The 18192-nt window shown below is 46.7% G+C and overlaps 1 protein-coding gene and 1 long non-coding RNA gene across 4 annotated transcripts in view; both read left to right on the forward strand.

Moving 5' to 3' along the window:
* Positions 1-9886, forward strand: part of LOC140650068 (uncharacterized) — a 30291-nt gene extending 20405 nt beyond the window's left edge. For both annotated transcript variants that reach the window (XR_012041844.1, XR_012041843.1), the window contains exons 2-3: positions 5501-5580; positions 9494-9886. This is a non-coding gene — a long non-coding RNA (uncharacterized lncRNA). The remainder of the gene's footprint in view (positions 1-5500; positions 5581-9493) is intronic.
* Positions 1-18192, forward strand: part of CAMK1D (calcium/calmodulin dependent protein kinase ID) — a 228468-nt gene that overhangs the window by 24615 nt on the left and 185661 nt on the right. The gene's annotated exons all lie outside the window — the stretch shown is intronic.

Genomic DNA, 18192 nt, shown 5'->3' on the forward strand with positions numbered 1-18192 from the left:
GGAAGGAGAGATTCTGCAGGAGAGCTGCTTGCTATGAAAATTTGAGTGCAATTTGTGTTAAGTTTCCATTTCCAGGTAACTTGCAAAGGGTTGATAGATGATTAGCAGATCTTTTGAATACTAAATAAAATAGCCAGGCAGAAATTATGTCAACATTGTGCTAGCAGCAGTTGGCTGTAACCACCTGTAATCCCTCCTATAGATGTATGCATGGCCATTAATAATATGTATTGGCCAGACATATTGGCCAACTCTCCTGGTTCCTCTTGGCCAGTTAATTGCGAGAATCAGAGTTTGGCCTTCACCCATGTCTTTGGCTAATCTGCTACCCTGCTCTTTCAGCCTGGGTTATTCAGAGATCTGCTTTTTCTTGCTGTACTCCCCCCCCCTTAAGCTTTTTAGGTGGAGTTTGAGTCTGAAAGATGTGTTCATCCATGTGCTGGCTGAGAGGTGTGCCCCACCTCCGTCCTCCTGCATTGTGGGGAGACTTGCAGAGGTTACCTGCAGCAGCGGGAATATGGACATGCTATGGGACATCTCCAAGAAGTTGGCAAAGACTGGTTTTCCCTGCATGACCGCTTGATCTCCTGCAGCACGTGTGAGCATAGCGGAGTGGGTCCCTGCCCTCCGTGGTTTGTGCCACCCTCAGCTAACATAAATGGCCCAGGGCATTATCAGGTGTTTTCATATTGATGTGGCCAGACATAAAGGGATGAATTTACTCTCCTGTCTATAACTAGAGATGCTACATATAGGTAAGTTTGAAATCCAGGCTGCAGCTTACAGCTGACCATCTCCTTTCACAGCCGTGCTGGTGCCCCGTGTCCCCGTTTAGCCCCCATCGAGCCATGCCTGCTCTCCCTGTGACTCCTCCGTTACAGCCTGAGAGGAAGCATTAGGGAGCTGTTGGACAGGGCTGCATTCACAGTTCCCTTTTGAAGACTGGGCAAGACCAGCTTTTCGCTGGGAGATGAAACAAAGAGGTGCAAAGGACCTTGGGGTGCTCTAAAGAGCATTCATTCCCCATCCGGTGATGTTTCCTTCACCCAGGACACCCAGGCTTTGCACAAGCATCCCCCAACCTAGCACAGGGCTCTTCCCCCAAGCACCGAGACCCTGACGTGATGGTTAATCCTTCCCCACAGAGGTCAGCAGTGCTGCTGGCTGCGCTTGGGTACCCCCAGGGGTGCCCCCATGCAAACCTCCCCCTGGGAAGGAAACGTGCCCGGGAGTCAGCCTGAGGCTTGTAAGAGCTAAAGATAAAAGCACGAAAGTTCACAGTGGAAACAGAACTTCTTGCATGACTAAAGGCTGTCTGCTGCCTGTAGTTTTCTACTGCGATAAACGGAGAGTGGGCTAATCTGGGACAGAGATGGAGGAGGAGACGAGGGGGAATGTAGGAACTGGAGCCGGGAGCATGACATTGTTGTATTTTCTTTCCTTGTGTTGATTAAAGCATGTGGCTATGTTTATCTGAAAACCTCATCATAGCCTATGTAATTTGAGCTCAGTTTTAGGGATTTAGTATGTTTTGGAAGCCACATATTAGGAATACAATTTATCCATGTAATATTTTCCTGGTTTTGTGGGATGCAGACAAAAATGTCAGTGCAGGAGCTTTATGTCAAGGGAATAATTCAAATTAATATCACTATCTGTAAATCTTGGTGGAAAGTCCTTTGTGTCAGCAGTGCAAAAATACCAGCTAAGAGGGTTCACCCTGGCACTTTTTAAGTGCCAGACCTGCATGGGTCCCAAGGAATTTTAATCTCCCATTTGATTCAGCAGGGATTTTGTGAGCCTAAAAACCTATGCACGCTACTTGGGGCATGCGTTGGGGTCTCAGCTGCTCCCCGTGCCGGAGCGTGGCTGTGTTGCAGGTTGGGTAGAGATGGCCAAGGAGATGATAACGGGGCACTGAGTTTGGAGCTGGCTGGGAAACACTTCTGAGGAGCGCTGTGAGCTGTGCACCACCAGGCTTGCTGCTGCATGAGGGACAAATTCTGCTCTCAGTTGCAAAGGCATGACTTTGGCTGCTTTCCAAAACACAAGCATCTAATCTCACTGTGGCTTATTGACTTTAATGGAGTTTATTCTTATAATTATTACAATGGTGTGAGAGCAGAATTTGGCCAGTAGCCACTGTAGTGTTGCATTGGCAGACAGAGTGAGTGAAATGTGCAGAAGCAAACCCATTGCAGGGTGGTTTCAAGTTTTGTGATACCCAAACCCACGGTTATGGGTCCAGGTATCTCATTTTCCAGGATCGCTAGAAGGGAGCCATCATCCCCACTATGGACTCAGCCATGTGTGGAAATAGAGTCTGGGGCCTTATTCCTAATTCTTGTTCTTGCTTTCATACCAACTGTTTTGCCATCCTGAGCTGTGCATGCTGAGTTGATAAGATATGCTGCATTGTCAAGCACTTCTTGACGAGACACATGCTTAGTCTATCCAGGATGATAAAGACCAAATGAGAAGGAATGGGCAAAGCTGTCATTCCTGTGCAGAAAGCCAGCACGTGACTCCAGCAACAGAGGCAGCAGTTTGGGCTTTCAGAAGAGCAGTAGCTGCGGTCTTTGGCAACAAAGATTTTCTCCCTGGTGCCATCCTCCTAAATTTCCCCTTTCAAACACAGATCAAAGAGGTTTAAAGATGTGATGAAGTATGAAGCTGTACTTGTAGCTGTAGCAGGAAGGAAGTTGTATACGTATGCGTGAGCAAGTGAGAGAGGAGGGGAAGGTGAGGACCTGACCATGCACATAATTTCCTAATGATTTCTGTTGCTATTTATGTATTAATTTCATTGCCAGTGCAGTCTCAGTAGCATTGGCTCTCCTCTTTCCTTGTTCCTGGCAGTGGCCTCCACCAAATGCTGTGGACGGAGGCATAGAAGGCAGATGTGTGGGGTATGATCCCTCCACCCCCATACCTTACTGCAGGTCCTTTTCAATCTCTTATGCTTCAAAGAGTGGCTTAAGCCTTGAATATGACCTTTAATATGCATTCAAAAGATGTTTAATCATTAGCCATAACTCTGCTTAGTCTTGTTATCTGTATGAATGCCCAGTAGTATCATACAGTACTACCAAGTTGGACATAGATTTAATTAGCTCATGCTTTATATTTGATCTGATGAGTTTTAATCCAGCAGATGCTTTTAGCTGATCAGTATTTTTGACTTGGACATGGTCTCCCTCTCTTACTGCAAATACAGTGTGTTTATACTCGTTGAACATATTGTAATCCACACATACATGTACAACACGGACGTGCTTTTTGGGTGCACAGCACATGGAGAACAAGCAGACTCACCTGTAAGAGTGGGCCTTGGCTGCTTTCTGGGCTGTGTTTAACTGGTAGCCTTGCACTTGGAAGAGATTTCCTTTATTTGGCAGTGCCTGCACTTTCGTACTGTTCCAATTTGTTTTCAACACAGCCTGAATGTAATTGAATGGCCTCTTTTATTTCTATGTAAAAAAATGTCTGGTTTACGTGCCTCATGAGGATTAGACAGTGAATTAAAAGCAAGTGGTTTTAGAGAATCACAAATAATGCTTTAACCTCCCTCCCCACTGAAACAGATGAATGATTCGCTAAATAAACAGATTTTCTCTTGTATACGTTGGGCTGGAACAAGACAAGAGTCTTTCCCCCAGCTGGCCCCCTCCAGACCGTGGCTGGACCCCGGTGGCATGTGAAAGTTATTGTGTGTTTACCAGCAGTAGAGTTCATCCTCCCTAGTGACGGGGAGCTGCTGAATTACTTCACACATGGGTCGCCTGGTCCTCTGGGTCGGTTTTATCTTAAGTTGCATAAAGAGTTTAGAACAAGACTGTTCCTCCGTGGCTCTTTGACTATTTTTAGTTAATCTCTGTGACTTCCCTACAGCTCTGTTCCCCCTAATGCAGCTTATACTAATGGGCAGAGACAGTCACTGGGGACGTTAATGACTTGTCTGTTGAGGTCTGTCACTTGCTGGTGACTTATGTAGTCAGGTTGTTGTTTTTCTCCCTGGAGCGCTTCAAGATCCTTTATCTGAACCTCTCTCTCTTGTCTCATTGGGATTGCTATAGAGATTTTAGTTGCAGGTGCACTTCATGAAGCATGGGGTGCTCTGCATAGTTGGGCTGTGTTTCTTTACCTCCTCACACATGCTTTGTGGAGCCACTTGTTGAGCAGAATTAAAAAAACTTGCTCCTCTGGTATCCAGGGGCTCTGTCAGGAGAGAATCAAGCATGTCTTGTATTGTGGGGGTTTAAGTCTCTAGGGATTATATGATAGGTGACAAAAATATTGTGAGGAGGAGAGGTGCTGACAGTTTGGATGATGTAAGTCTTGTAGCTCCTGTGTTACTGCATTTCTCTTAAAGGGTCTGTCAACGATGCCCAGACTTTGGATGATTTCCCTTCAGTCAGGTTTTCCTTTTACATTAGCCATCAAAATGTGCCATTTGGGAGAGCATCTTGGGAAGAGCTGGGGGATGCTGTAACTCACTCGCCCTTAAATGTGCTGGATTTTCTGAATGGATAATGCTGATTTTGTTTTGGGTGGTTTTTTTTTAATGAAGATGTTATGGGTGCCTGTCAGAGAGTTTTCCTTCATGTTAGGAGGAGGTGAGGCACCTGGCAGATGCTGCACAAAATTGTCATGGGTGAGCAGACTACTACCTAGAATCTCTGTTTTCGGTCTCCGTTGCCACAGTAACTTACGGTCCTGCTGCCCACGTAACACTGCTTAATTTGATTGCAAAGACCAGGCCTTCAAGGAGAGACTTTCAGCTGTGCTTATGGGTTGAAATTGGGAGTGCATTGACAAGAACTTCCCCTACCATCCGACTCAGCGAGAAGATACTCAGCCTGTGGTCTATAACCATGCTGTATTTTACAACTTTATAAACCTATAGCAAAGCCAGATCTCTGCCCCCTGGCTCTGATAGCCAGATTAAGTGGCTGAATTGTTCAGTTATTCTGTGTATCCAATTTAGTCTGTTCAAGTTGTAGCTGGATGTCTCCTAGTAGTACAAATCATGTAGCTAATTTCTGTCATATGAGGCATATTTTTTCTCTCTTCTTGGAAAGACAGTAGAAAAAAAAAGTTGAACTGGGATATAGAATTGGTAAAAATGGCGTACAGAGCTATTGCCTTATACTGCATTTGGCAGCTGTAGATATCCAGAAAATGTAGCATAATATAACCACTCTAAATTGTCTTCCTTCTTGGATAAGTAGGTTAAGTAGCAATAACAGTTTCAAATCTGCCTGGCCATTGGGGAAATTTGAATATGAATCCAGAAGTGGCTTTAAATTAGGCAGGGTCTAGATGTGAATCCAGATCTAGGCTTTGGGACTTTAGTCCTGTATCTAACCATAGTGGTTGATAAAGAGATGAAAGAATATAATAATAGAGGGAATAAATGCATGAGAAACCCAGAGTGTTGTACTTGCAAGGCCAAAGAGGTGAAAAGGTGATGTTGGTATGGCATTTTGCATTGCTGCAGGAGCCTTCAGGGGAGGAGGATGCTCTGCTGGTGTGGAAGGACCTCACCCCTCAGATGTTACCTCCCCACCTCCCCTTCATGTGAGTGCCTTCTTGTACCAACAATGCTCTGATAGCAGAGGGTATCTCCTGGGGTTGGAAGAAGCAAGTGATGGCAGTGGCAGGTATAGCTATCAGATGTAGAGGGAGCTGGGTTTGACAGACCTGAGAAGATTGCCATGGGGACATGCCTGTGGGGCACAAGGGTAGATTTCATGGGTGTCTAGGTGAGTTCCTGCTTGATGCAGAGGAGAAGCGTCCGTGCTGGTCCTGGGGAGATGGGGGAGCAAGGGAGGGATGTTCTGCAGGATAAACTCAGGTTGCTACATGGGAAACTGAAGTCCAGGATCTCCGTGGTAGCACTCTCTGAGATACTTGCAATGCCACAGGTGAGGCTGGAGAGGTGGGCAAAGATCTGCAGTCTCAGTGCTTGGATGAGATGGCACAGAGAGTCAGGGGTATGCTTTGGGTCTTCAGGAGAACTTCTGGGACAGGAAGAACCTGTAGATGGGCCACATCTTTGTCAAAACAGATTAAGATTCAGAGCAAGACTGCTAGCACTGAAAAATAAAAGGGTCATAGAGGAGCGTTCAAACTGGAAGAAGGTGCGGAGAAGCACCTGGCTTGGACTGGTGCAACCTGTGAGCTGGATGTGGTTGATGCTCAGTGCACATTCTGAAAGTCCAGGAGGGCTGTGCAGAGCAAAACTAGAGTGAATGGGAAAGGCAAATCAGACTGCCTGCAAAAGCAGTTGAGTGACGTGCACAGTATTAAGTGCTGTAGTGAAGACAAAACGTACAAGTGCTTGTACCCTGGTGCTGGAAGCCTGAAAAAATAAGTTAGGGGAACCAGAGGGCTTGGTGTCTAGTGACAACCATGGTATAGCAGGTACCGCAGGGACTTGGTGGAAAGGAGATAATTAGTGGGATGCAGTGTTGCCAAGCTACCAGCTTTATAGGAGTGCTGGAATAGGATGTATAGGCGGAGGAGTGACAGTGGAAGTGAAGGATAATACAAAGTGCAGCAGCATAGAAGTGTTACGGGAAAAGAGAAGCACTATAGTAACATTGTGGGTGGAAATCCCGACTCTAATAATAAGTGTAGTACTAGGATTGTACTACTGACCCCCACCCCCTCCAAACCAGGAAATATTAAGTGAGATTAAAGAAGCAGAAAATTTAGGACAGGTATTAATAGCAGGAGATTTCAACTATCCATACATAGATTGGGTCAATGCCTCATCAGGATGAGATGTAGCGAGAAAGTTTTGGATGGAGTAAATAGTTGCTTCCTAGAATGATTAATCCTAGATCCTGTAAGAAAAGACGCTATTCTGGATTTGGCCTGAAGCGGTGTGCAGGACCTAGTCCAAGAGGCATTAGCAAGAGAGCTCACTAGTAGCGAGTGCAATACAATTAGGTTTAACTTCGCAGCAGGAAAAAGCAGGGCACATAAATCCTGTATGTGGATATTTGGTTTCAAGAGAAGGACAAGGTGAATATGAGAGAGAATTTAAAAGGAGCAGTTCAAAAAAGCAAGAAACCTGCATGCAGCCTCAGGCTGTTAATAATAGTGTATTAGAAGCTAAGATAAAACGTGTGCTGCAATTTGAAAAGAAAACAAAGTTGTCCCCCAAATCCCCTGCAGACTCAGTAGGAAAGTTAAACAGCATATCACAGGAGATGGTTGGCATCTGAGAACTGGAAAGCTTGCTCAAATGAAAAGAATGGGAAAGCATGTAAAATATGGCAGGTCAAATGTAAACAGAAAATTGGGTTTGCAGATGAAGCCAAGCTCCTTTGGGTAGTCAGATGCCATGCGGATGGTGAGGAACTCCAGAAAGACCTCATAAAAATGACCAAATGTCAAAAAGGGGACACATGAGCTTCAGTGTAGACAAATGTAAGGTAATCCATCAAAGGAATATTAAACCATGCCTTCATGGTGCTGAACTCAAGACCTGGAAGTTACAGCTAGGGAGAGAGATCTTGGAGTCACGGTTGGCAGTCATTTGCAATCGCCCACTCCGTGGGCAGTGATATCCCAAAAAGCAAACAAATCCCTGTGCGTGGTCAGGGAGGGTGCTGAGAACAAGATGTGGGGTGTCATATTGCCATATTGTAGGAAGGCTTGGTGCACCCGTGCCAGGGCAATGCCGTGTGCGGTCCAGGATGGAGGTAGAGAAGGTCCAGAGAAGAGCAGCTAAAACGACTGAAGGGATGGAGCGGCTCCTTATGAGGAGAGACTGCATGGGCTGGGTCTTCAGCCATAAAGCAAAGGGAGAGGGCACGTGGGGGGTATGTTGCAACTAGCAGGTGGTTGGATTAATATCCAGAGATTTTAATCCAACTGAAGGGAAAGTATCCAGCTGAAAGTAAGAAAGAAAATAAAGTAATCCAGCTGAAATAAGGTATTTTTTGTACTTGGCAGGTAGCGAGCTTCTGGAGTGTGTTGTCCCAGGAGGTGGTGAACCTGCTGGTATCAGCAGGTTTAAAAGGGAATTAGACTAATTCATTGACAACAGGTCTATGATAGTAGGAGTACAGGGATACTCCTGGTAATGCCCCTTAACCAAAAAATGCGGGTACTGTAAGAGTAAGAGCGGAAGAGACTGAAGGTAGAGACCAGGCTCACCTGCTGTCCCTGAAGAGCACCTCTGCTGGGGGCAGTCCTGGGCTGGATGAACCACTGATCTCACCCAGTATGACATTTTTATTTTCCTAATGTGAAACCCTCACCTTGATGGCATTTCTGGGTCTGTGTGCTATCTTCTGCTTTGATAACTTCTGAAGCTGTATCGTTCCAATGCAGAAATCTACTGATTGTAAAGGAAAACAATTAACAGGGTAAATGGGGAGATGCATAGAGCTTCTGTAATCTGTGACCGGCCAGCAGCCAGTCTTTATCTAAAAATTAAACTACTGCATGATGGCAGCTGTTGATGCCTTGCAGCATAATTTGCCTTCTCATCAGCTTTACTTTATACAACGGTCCCATGCAAATTAAAATATTGCTGCCCTTATTTTCCTAAGGGACAGAAAGGAAATGAGGATGGAGGTGGTAGGAGAAAGGCTGTGAAAAGAGCCTTATTTATCGATACAAGGACAGAGCATCTGGGATAGTGCAGAGGTAAATGCAACACCCCAGCTATGGTCGAGATAGTGTGTGGAAAGCGTAGAGTGAGAAAGAAGTTCATGGGGAGAGAGTCACAGAGCCCTGGTGTGGGGCTGACTGGGGGAAAGCAAGAGGTATGTATTATGGGGGTAATTCTACCACATTTGTAGAAGCCAGTATGGTGTCCATTTAGGTCCATTCACCCCCCCCCCCAACTATAATGCATACATACTGTATATGTGGTTGTGTAGTAAAGGGGCATTAGCTGATTCCTTAATAAATCAGGATTTTGGTACCATGCTGACTAGGTGCTCTAGAGGCTCCTAAACCAAACTATTTTGATGCTCAGTCAAATCTGAAAAGCAAACATACGAATCCTGCCTAATGCCGAAGCCATTAGAAAGCCGCCCACCCCCAAACTAATTTTAATACAGATAGGAAAGCAATTTCCTGACGAGAAAGCTCTTAATAGAGTGTGCTAATAGCAAACAGCAAGGAGAGGATTGTGGGCTCTGGTGCAGCTTAGCAACCACACTGGGAAGCAGAAGGAGACCAACATTATGAAGGGTTGTCCACAGCGGCTAGGGTGGGGATGGCATTTCAGGATGACCGAGACCAAGCTATGGAAGAGACTCCTTTGCTTTGTGGCTGTGGAGGTTGTGGATGGCCTTGGTGGTTGCTTATCACGTAGAGCAGGAGAATAGCGGTAGCCCTGACCATTGCTGGTGTGATGCTAGGGTCAGCTTGGAGGTCCTTGGCCAACAAGTGCAAGAGCGAAAGAGTAGGTGTGGGTATGGGTGTGTTTTTATTTGCATTACAATGTTCTGACATGTCTTTCCAGGTGAGAGGCACCTCATTTCCCACTTGACGGTCTCTGGGTTTGATCAGAGGACTTGGAGTCCACCAGGCCAAGCAGATGGGGATGGAAAGCCTCCAGGAAACTCAGCATTTTCCCTTGGCTTTCCCTGTTGTTTTTACTTTCCTCCCCTCAGTTTGCAGCCATTTGTATTGGCAACCCTCACTCCTTGCGAGGGCTGAGGCGCTGAGGTTGGGGATATCCTTAGAGGCCGTAGGAGTCCGAATTTGATGCTCCCAGCTCTGTTGAGGGGACAGGAGGCCTCCTGACTCCCTGTAACCTGCATGGTGTGGCTGATCCCAAGTGCCAAGTATCTGGCTGCCTTTAGACCTTTGTCAGCTGTCTGGTTTTTGGTGGAAGCCCTCCTGTAAGAGTCAGCTTGCCTATAATAAACTAATGAGTCATGCAAGCATGGAATTTCTTTCTGCTTTACCTTAGGATGGGATTGTCACATAAACAGACTCCACAACTTTGACCCAATGAGCCTCTGGTTTGCCCTGGGATCTCTTCTTCTCCCATGGGGACCTTCATTTTTGTGTGCTTTTCTGAGCTGCCCCGAGAAATGCACACAAAAATATGGATCTCACAGGGGCAGAGGGGATTCCCTGCCTGCTGATGATGGCTTCTGCATGGCCATGCCTGGACCCGTTTTCTCCACACACCGCAGGGCAGCAATGCTCCCTTGTGGCTTACTCCATGTAGCCTCTGTGGGTCAATCTGTACGTCATGAGTGGATGAACCCTGTGGTGGGTGCCTCTCGTCCTGCGAAGGAAATAACACCACGGCCCCGTGCTCAGGAATGCGTCATGGTGGCTCTATTTTGGGAAACAGCCGTACGAATGAGAGTTTGAAGAGCGCAGCGTGCTTCAAATCTAGGACGTGTGTTCGGCTCTGGCAGGGAGGGGGAGGCCGGTTTGATTTTCACTGTGGGGATGGGGTCCTCTGCTCACCCAAGCAGCTGTTCCTGTGCAAAGCCCCCCACATCTGCAGAGGCCAGCCCACCGTGGCTCTGCGGAGAGCTGCAGGCTCTGCCTCAAAAGCAGGGGATGCAGCAAACAGTGCAACCCCCCATCTTCTAACCATGCCCTAACCATGGAGAAGGATTGTCACCCTCCAGAAAGCAGTGTGTCACAGTATCTATTCATATAGAGCCTTCCACTGTGGATGCTCCTTACTCATCTAACTTCACTTTTGGAGGCAGTTCTGTCCTTACTTATCAGGCCCAGGTTTTGACTGACTTGGACGTTGGTGGTGGCTCCACCATGAATTCAGTTGAACACACTGAGAAAAAGCCTCGTGGGACTGAAGAATTCACAGGAGCTGGGAGCACCAACATGAATCCATAGGATTTATACTCTGAAATCCTGTGAGGGGATACAGCAAATCTCAGTTTCTTTATGCCTTGGTGCCCAGGGTGTAAAATGAAATAGTACCTCTGGCCCAGGTGCAGTGGGCAGGGATAGAGTAGGGGGACTGTTTAATTAATTGGTAGTCTCTTAAGACTGCAGAGGAACCACATGTAGCAACACAGAACTGGAAATGTGATCATAGGATCTAGAATTGAATCTGGTGGCTACGCTCGTCCCAGACTATGTGCAAGACTTGCTTTGTCTGGCACAGGAATTCAGCCCAGCATGCTGGAGGCAGATGTTTAACACTGCCCTGCTTATCTCTAGGTTGCGCCAAGACATGAAAAACTTCATCTTCCAATGGAAGAATAAGGAGAGTTTAATTAGGCAAATTATAATTACCCAACCTTGGTTTCCCCAAGACAGAAGAGGCTGGTGCCAGCCAGCGTAGCACTCCGGTTTCCCGTGGAGCTGAGCAGATTTACACTAAGTCAGGAGCTTGAAATGTGCATTCAGTAGAGGAAGTGTTACATAGGATCTTGGAAGAAAAATATTTTCTTCCCTTTTTAGAAAGAAACTCAACTGTGCTGTTTTGTACAACACAAGTTGTGCCGTACCAAGCCTGAGCTTTGCTCAGCAGAGCTGGGGCTGGTGTCTCCCCAGCCCTGGAGCTTGCGGTGGGAGATGGGCACACAGAAAAGTCCTGGAGTCTCCATCACTCAGTATTTGGCTTTGCTGAGTGTTTCCCTTGCTGAATTGCAACCACAAGTCTGGCAGACCTTCACCTGAATGGTGGTTGATAAGCTTAGGTCCCCTCGGATGGATGTATTTCATAAATGAAAAGACTACGGTATCTCCAAAGGTGGGAGGATCTCCAGGGACACCTCTGCCTGTCCATATGAGGTGGCCTTTAATTCCCTCTCCAACTTGGCCTTGGCCCCCACAGATGAGATTTCTTTGCCGAACCTATTAAAAACCAGATTAAGATCTCTCACAGAGGTCATTTAGCAAACGGTGAGGTGGCCCTTTTCTAAGGAATACTTGTTTTCCTCTCAGTCAAAACAATCTGGAGAATGTTTGGAGTCAGCCCATTTCTGAACTTAACCCTCTCATCCCCAGCAAAAATAGTCTGTGATGGGGTGAGCTGGACCCCAGTCCTGACTTCCAGGGCTGTGTTGATTTTCTGGAGCACGTAGAAGGGTTTGTGTTGTGCGTGTGGGTATGCCATGACGAGAGGGTGACTAAACCCAATGGGTGTGCAGTTACATAAATTTGCATCAGCCTGTACGTCGTATGTAAAGCACAGGCGTGACTCAAAGGCAGGAGCTGCAGTGGCACGTAAAGTCTGCCGGCTGTCAGCGACTGACAGCCCGGGACAAAGCTGCCAGATCAGTGTTGGGTCTCGTTGGGTGTCCTCCTCGTCTGCCATGGGTGCTAGGGGTGCTGGCTTCTCCCGCATCGGGGCATTAGGGAGCAGGGAGGGTTTAGTACTGAGCCTCTGGGGCTGCAAACAAGTCAACCAGTGAGTCAGCATTAGGTGGAAATGCAATATTGTATATGTGCGCTATTGAAACACAAAACAGCTGATAGGAAAATGAGCCCCGTATCTCTATGGTGGTGAGTCTGCCACTGCCCGTAGGAAGTGAGATCATGTTTAGATGTAATGATAAGGGATGGACTACAAGCAGAACTCAGCTGTGAGCCCTGTCAAGCTTAGGATCCAGCCTAAAAGCCTAGAGCAAAACACTTTGGACCACTGAGAAAGATTTTGCTGGTAAGGATCCTCTCTATCAAAAAAAAAAAAAAGAAAAAAAAGAAAAAAAAAAGAAAGTTTTTTCCAGGAATCGGGGCATTCTTTATGGCAATTCTCAATCCTCATGCCTTCAAAATTGCAAGATGTAAAAAAAAAAAATCTAAATTTTTAATATTCAAATTAACATTCTAGGTTATGGAACTTAGATTTCCATGCTTTAAAGTTTTTTTCAGTGGAGGTCAGAAACTTATTTGAAAATAAAGAAAAGAAAGCAGCACCCCATCCCACATACCCCCCACCCCTCTCAGAAAGCCTTGCGGGATGGCTGGCTCCAGGAGCCAGGGCATTCGGAAAAGGACCAGGAATCACAGGAGTGGGCAGTGCTGGCGCTGCCTCAGATCCCCTGGTAATAAACACGCCGACTGAAGCCAGATGGTAAAAGTGCATTTTTATCATGCTTTATGTGGATTAATGATTTCAATAAACATTTTTCTCATTTGTATACGTTCGGGGCAGCATTTGCACACGTTCGGGGCAGCATTTGCACGACATCTAAGAAAACTCACTGAGCTTTCTCTGGCTTTCTCAGTGGCTGCACTCGAAGGCTAGGTTTGTTTGATCTGCCTCAATCCCCTCTAATGTTTGTCATTTGTATTAGCCACAAGACTGCAGTGAGACAGCGGTTGCTGATCCCTGAGGGGTCTGGTTTTCCCTTGATGTGTCTGTAACTCCTTTCATAATAATAGGAGTTATTTGTACTTATGGAGGGGATTAGTTAATGACCTGCGATGCACAATCCACTGGGGCACAGCTCTCCACTGACTACTGTTATGTGATGTGCTGTGGTGATTTCTTAAGTGCTTTGGAGACCTGCCTTCATTAAGTTTCAGTGGGTGGTAAAGACAAGTATTAATGCCCTCGTTTCAAGATGGGAAAACTGAATCGTTCCCCATTTGGTGGGTAAATAACGTGAGGTGCTGCAAAGTAAAGCGATTTGTTGTACATACAGTCAGGGTGCCGTATGAACCGTACGGTTCATTGAACATATGGTTCAACAAGTCACCTTTCCTCAGCCGTGCTCTCATAGGGGCCATGGGTGTCCTCTTAACCGGGGGCAATTGCTGGGAAATGAGCTTAGCCAGAGAGGAGAGGTGATTAAGCTGACGTAGGTGAGGTTACATGCACACACATTTCCCATGACTTTGCTTATGAGGTTGTTTGTAACATGAGTGTTTCTAAGCCTCTGGTGTCGGATGCAGGAATCAGGCTGGTGGCACGCTCAGGTCCATGAGGTTGGGGCTCAAGCCCTTGCACATGCCCATGCTTTCCCAAAACTGTCAGAAATGGTAGGAGCAGTTATCGAGGGAGAGCATGGCGGCATGAAGGCTTTGCTAAACTCTCATTTTGTCAAGGAGTTTTCCTGCTTGTGCAGTGTCTGTGCTGGTATTTATACCTGTGGTCACCGTGTTGCACGCCCTGGGTTCCCATCAGCCTGATGTAAAGCCCTTGTCCCGGGGCTTACTCTGAGGGAGGTATATACTGTCTGGGAATGACTCATAAACCTCTGTATAGCACATCTACTCCTGGCCAAATGTAAAACTAAACACATGCTTTTAGTGTTATCTTGACCTAGACTAATGTTGCTATTTTGGGGTTTTATGTCAGAGGCACAAAAATCCTGGAAATCACTGATGGAAAAGACCTATGAGATCATCCCTTCCACCCACAGGTTTGTTCCCTGCAAAATATTCTCCATCGTTTTGTCCAAAGCAGTCAAAATTCGCTCAAGTGAGGGGGATCCTAATGCTTCCCCAGGGGAACTCTTACATCTTGCAGCGTGCCAGGGAGGACTCATTCATCCCCAGTCTACAGTCCAAAGTTAATTTTACTCGGTTTAAACCTGCCCGTCCAAGTTCAGATCCCTGAGACTGTTCCTGCTCTTCCTGCTGTTCATAGCCAGCATGGCACAAGAACGACATGACATCCTGTAAGTTGAGTGCAGGCTGCTCAGTCATCTGTAATGGGATGAGTTTGCAATCAGACCTCAGGTAGTTGCCTGGGGGCTCCCCCGCTGTACCGCTGTCGCAAGGCTGGTGCGGGATATCTCATATCCCAGGGCCGCATCTCCTCCTTCCCTCTGAAGCACAAACCTCCCACAAGGCATTTTTTTTTTCTTTCATTGAACTATCTCACTTGCTGCTTCATGGGACGTGGAGACCCAGACTGGTAGCCGGATGGTGTTTCCTATCAAAGAAAAAGGCAAAATTCCCACTGAATGGGAGCGGGCTGCAGTAAGTGGGTGGTAGTTACCTGATGGACAAGACCTGGATTAGACCATCTCAATGTGTCCACGTGTGCCGGCTCCTGGGCAGGGTGCTGGGGACACTGAGTCTTCCAGCGAACCTTGTCATGCCTGAAATGCTGCAAGCTATTAACAACCTCTGCTAATGAGTACTGTAGCATCATCAAAAGGTCTATTTTTAATACAAAATGTAATTGCAAAAATGAAAAAAAAAAAAAAGTCCCCACATAACAGATTTTATAGATATGTTGGAAAAGAAAATAATCTCTGTCTGCAGGGCGGGGACTCTGCGTGCCAGCTCCCTGCGTTGGCCCAGCTGTACGCCCCATCTCGCCCTCACGTCCCCCGGGAGTGGAAATGGAAACCTCTGTGCTGAGCTCTGGCAGTACAAGTGGATACCAGGGAAAGTTTTTTGCCAGTACTTAGTAGGAGCCAGCTCTTGCTTCACTGCAGCAGTTAAACACATCAGTGCACCGAGCCCATACAGCCCTCCTGGCACTGACTGAATAGGTATTTGTGGGGGGCTTTTTTCTTTTTTTTTTGCACAGGGGTCATTTTCTTGCTGGGCTTCTGAGCACTCGTCTGTGAAACATGAAATTGCTCATCCGTGGGTTGGTGAGATCCATAAGCTTGCAGTGAACAATATTTTCCCTCCTTTATACATGGAGGAGTTTTCAGACTGCAATCACTCAGCAGCCAGCAATTTTCAGCTGTCTTTCCTTTATGTTTTCAGTGGGATTTGAATATCTTTGGAAAGTGTAAATTTACAGCCAAGGATCACAAAAGCCTTGCTCTGTGATCTTCCTTGGGCAAGCTTTCCATAGAGGCCATGGTTACCACCTTTGAGGGGCTACAGTGGCTAAAGGGATGCTCTGTGGGACCCATCCGAGACGCCCGGGACGGCTCCAGGCTGCACACAAGGGATGTGCCAGGTTGCGCAGTGCCGTAGCCCATGTGCAGACTGAGGGAATCTTTTGCCTGATAGCAGATCCTAGGTAAACTGAAATCCCGGAGCTTTGCGCAGGGCTGGTGCAGCCCCTCTCAACCACTACAGGATGCTGATGCGCAAGTGCTAGGAGGAAGGAAAAGGTCCTCGTGTCCTTGGACAAGTCTGGTTCATTTTGAGCACATGCTGGGGGGAAGAGGTGTAGAGTGAAAAGTGTCCTTCAGAAAACTATCTCTTGCTCCTCCTGTGGTTCCAGTATTTTTACTGAAATCTGCTTGTCCTGCCTCCAGCCCCCAGGACTTAGCTCTACCTTCCTCCCATACGGCTGCCTCCTACTAGCACCATTCCCCCCATCTCACTCCCATTAATCTTCCCATATTCACCTGACCTTCTCGTCTCATTTATTTTGCTCTGTTTGCATTTATTTGCTCTGCAAATTCCTCAGGCCAGGGGCTGTCTGTGTAAAGCATATAGTGAATGTCCAGTAGAATTTCAGTGCATAGTTTTTTTCAGAATACATGAAAAATGGCAACTCCAACCCTATAGGCTGCTTTTACAAGTTGCTCCCCATTTGAGTCAACCCAACTTTTAAAAATAAAAAGAATTCCTGTAACAAAAGAATGTAAACCTCAGTTCTCATCAGTTTGGCTCTATAATAACTGAATCTTGCAGAAATGTGGGAAAAATATGCAAAAATTCTGGTTTTCTCCATATCAAGCACAAACACTTGTAGCGTATTGGGTTATTTTTCATCATTGCCAGGCTCTACAGTGCCTGCATCCATTTCTTACCACCCACAAAAGCTACTTTCAGAGTAACCAGGCTGAGTCATTAGTGTCTTTAGCTGCAAATTTTGCTCTTTGAGCTTCAAGCTGCTTCTTTGCATAGCGCATTTGTGCCGATTCACTGAAGCGCAGTTCATTTGTTTTATCGATACATCCATGGGACAAAGGGCCGAGTCAAAGGGAGCCCGGGGTTGGGGTATCGAACCTTTCGTCTCTCAAATCATTGCACCGAGCCCTGGGCTGGCAGGGGACAGCAGCTATCCCAAGCTGATGGCCTTTGTGCAATGATTTGGAGGTCACAACTGCGCTTGTAGCAGTCAGATGTCCGTGCTGCAAAAAACTCACCACTGGAGCTGTTAGCAGAAGGCCATATGGAAGATGCTTTACCGCTGTCAGCCACGCAGCAGGTCAGCACGAGACCTTGCTTTCCAGGCTGGCAGCAGCATGCGTCTGTGGGAAAAATGGGGCCGGTTCCCTCTCCTGTGCCCTGCGGACAGGCTCACTGCCTGTAGTACAGTGCAGACAGTCTTCTGCGATGGCATTATAAATTCTGGACCAATTATTCTAGCTTCACTCATGCAAAATTCAGAGAAATCGACTGTCGGAGCAAAACCTTTCCTCATTTCCTGCCTTGCATTCATTTCCAACTGACAGTGGAACCACGAAATCTCTTGAGTTTTATTATAAAATTACTAAACAACCAAGAGGCTGAGCCCTTGCTTTAAGTGGAAGCCTCAGTGCAGCCTCAGCTCTGAAGCTGCTCTCCACTTTTGCAATTATCCATTTACAGTAAATAAGAGAATATGATGTAATGGACTCACAGATACGTTGCTGTTAATTATTGGAGTACTGTAGGCTCAGATGATATTTTACTCTGTTGTTGGAGGCACTCTGCAACGGTGCAAACCAGAGTTCTTATGGCTTGAACAAGGTCAGCTGAGCGCCTGGGGAAGACCTCGATGTTCTCCCAGGGCCATTAGTTATTCCATTTGTGTATAACACAGGAAAGAGTCAACCACAAACCCACCAAAGCCTGAGGACAAGGGGCTGTTCATTATGCACATCTCTTTGCTGGGGCACACGCACCAGAATTCCTCCTTTTATTCTATTTCTGAATTTCCATGAGCTGCTTTCTGTCAGCAAACATCCCTTTTGGCATAACATAACTGTACTGAAACAGAACCAAATCCTCATGCGGTAACTCTGCGCTGCAAATGCAGGGTTTGCTTTGGAGGCTGACCAGGAACATTTCTTGTCCGCACAGAGATTTTCCCCTTTTTGAGGGTTTCACACTTTTGGGAATGCTGATGCCCCCAGGGGCTCTGGCACTGTAAAGTCGTGGGTACACAAAGGGAGCAGGGTCTTGATTGTAAAACCATCGCTTCGAGCCCTGATAATTCATAGGCTTTAAGGGCTTGTCCATGCCACAGACTCAAGTGTCACAGGGCCACCAGTCTCACCAGCACCCCAGACTGGTTTGCTTACAGCCCCTAGAAGGGCTTGCCAGGTCTGGCACGCACCCAAGGTGATGGAACTAAATTGCATCTGG

This window comes from Ciconia boyciana, chromosome 1 (assembly GCF_034638445.1).
Source record: "Ciconia boyciana chromosome 1, ASM3463844v1, whole genome shotgun sequence".
In the NCBI taxonomy this organism is placed as follows: Eukaryota; Metazoa; Chordata; class Aves; order Ciconiiformes; family Ciconiidae; genus Ciconia; species Ciconia boyciana.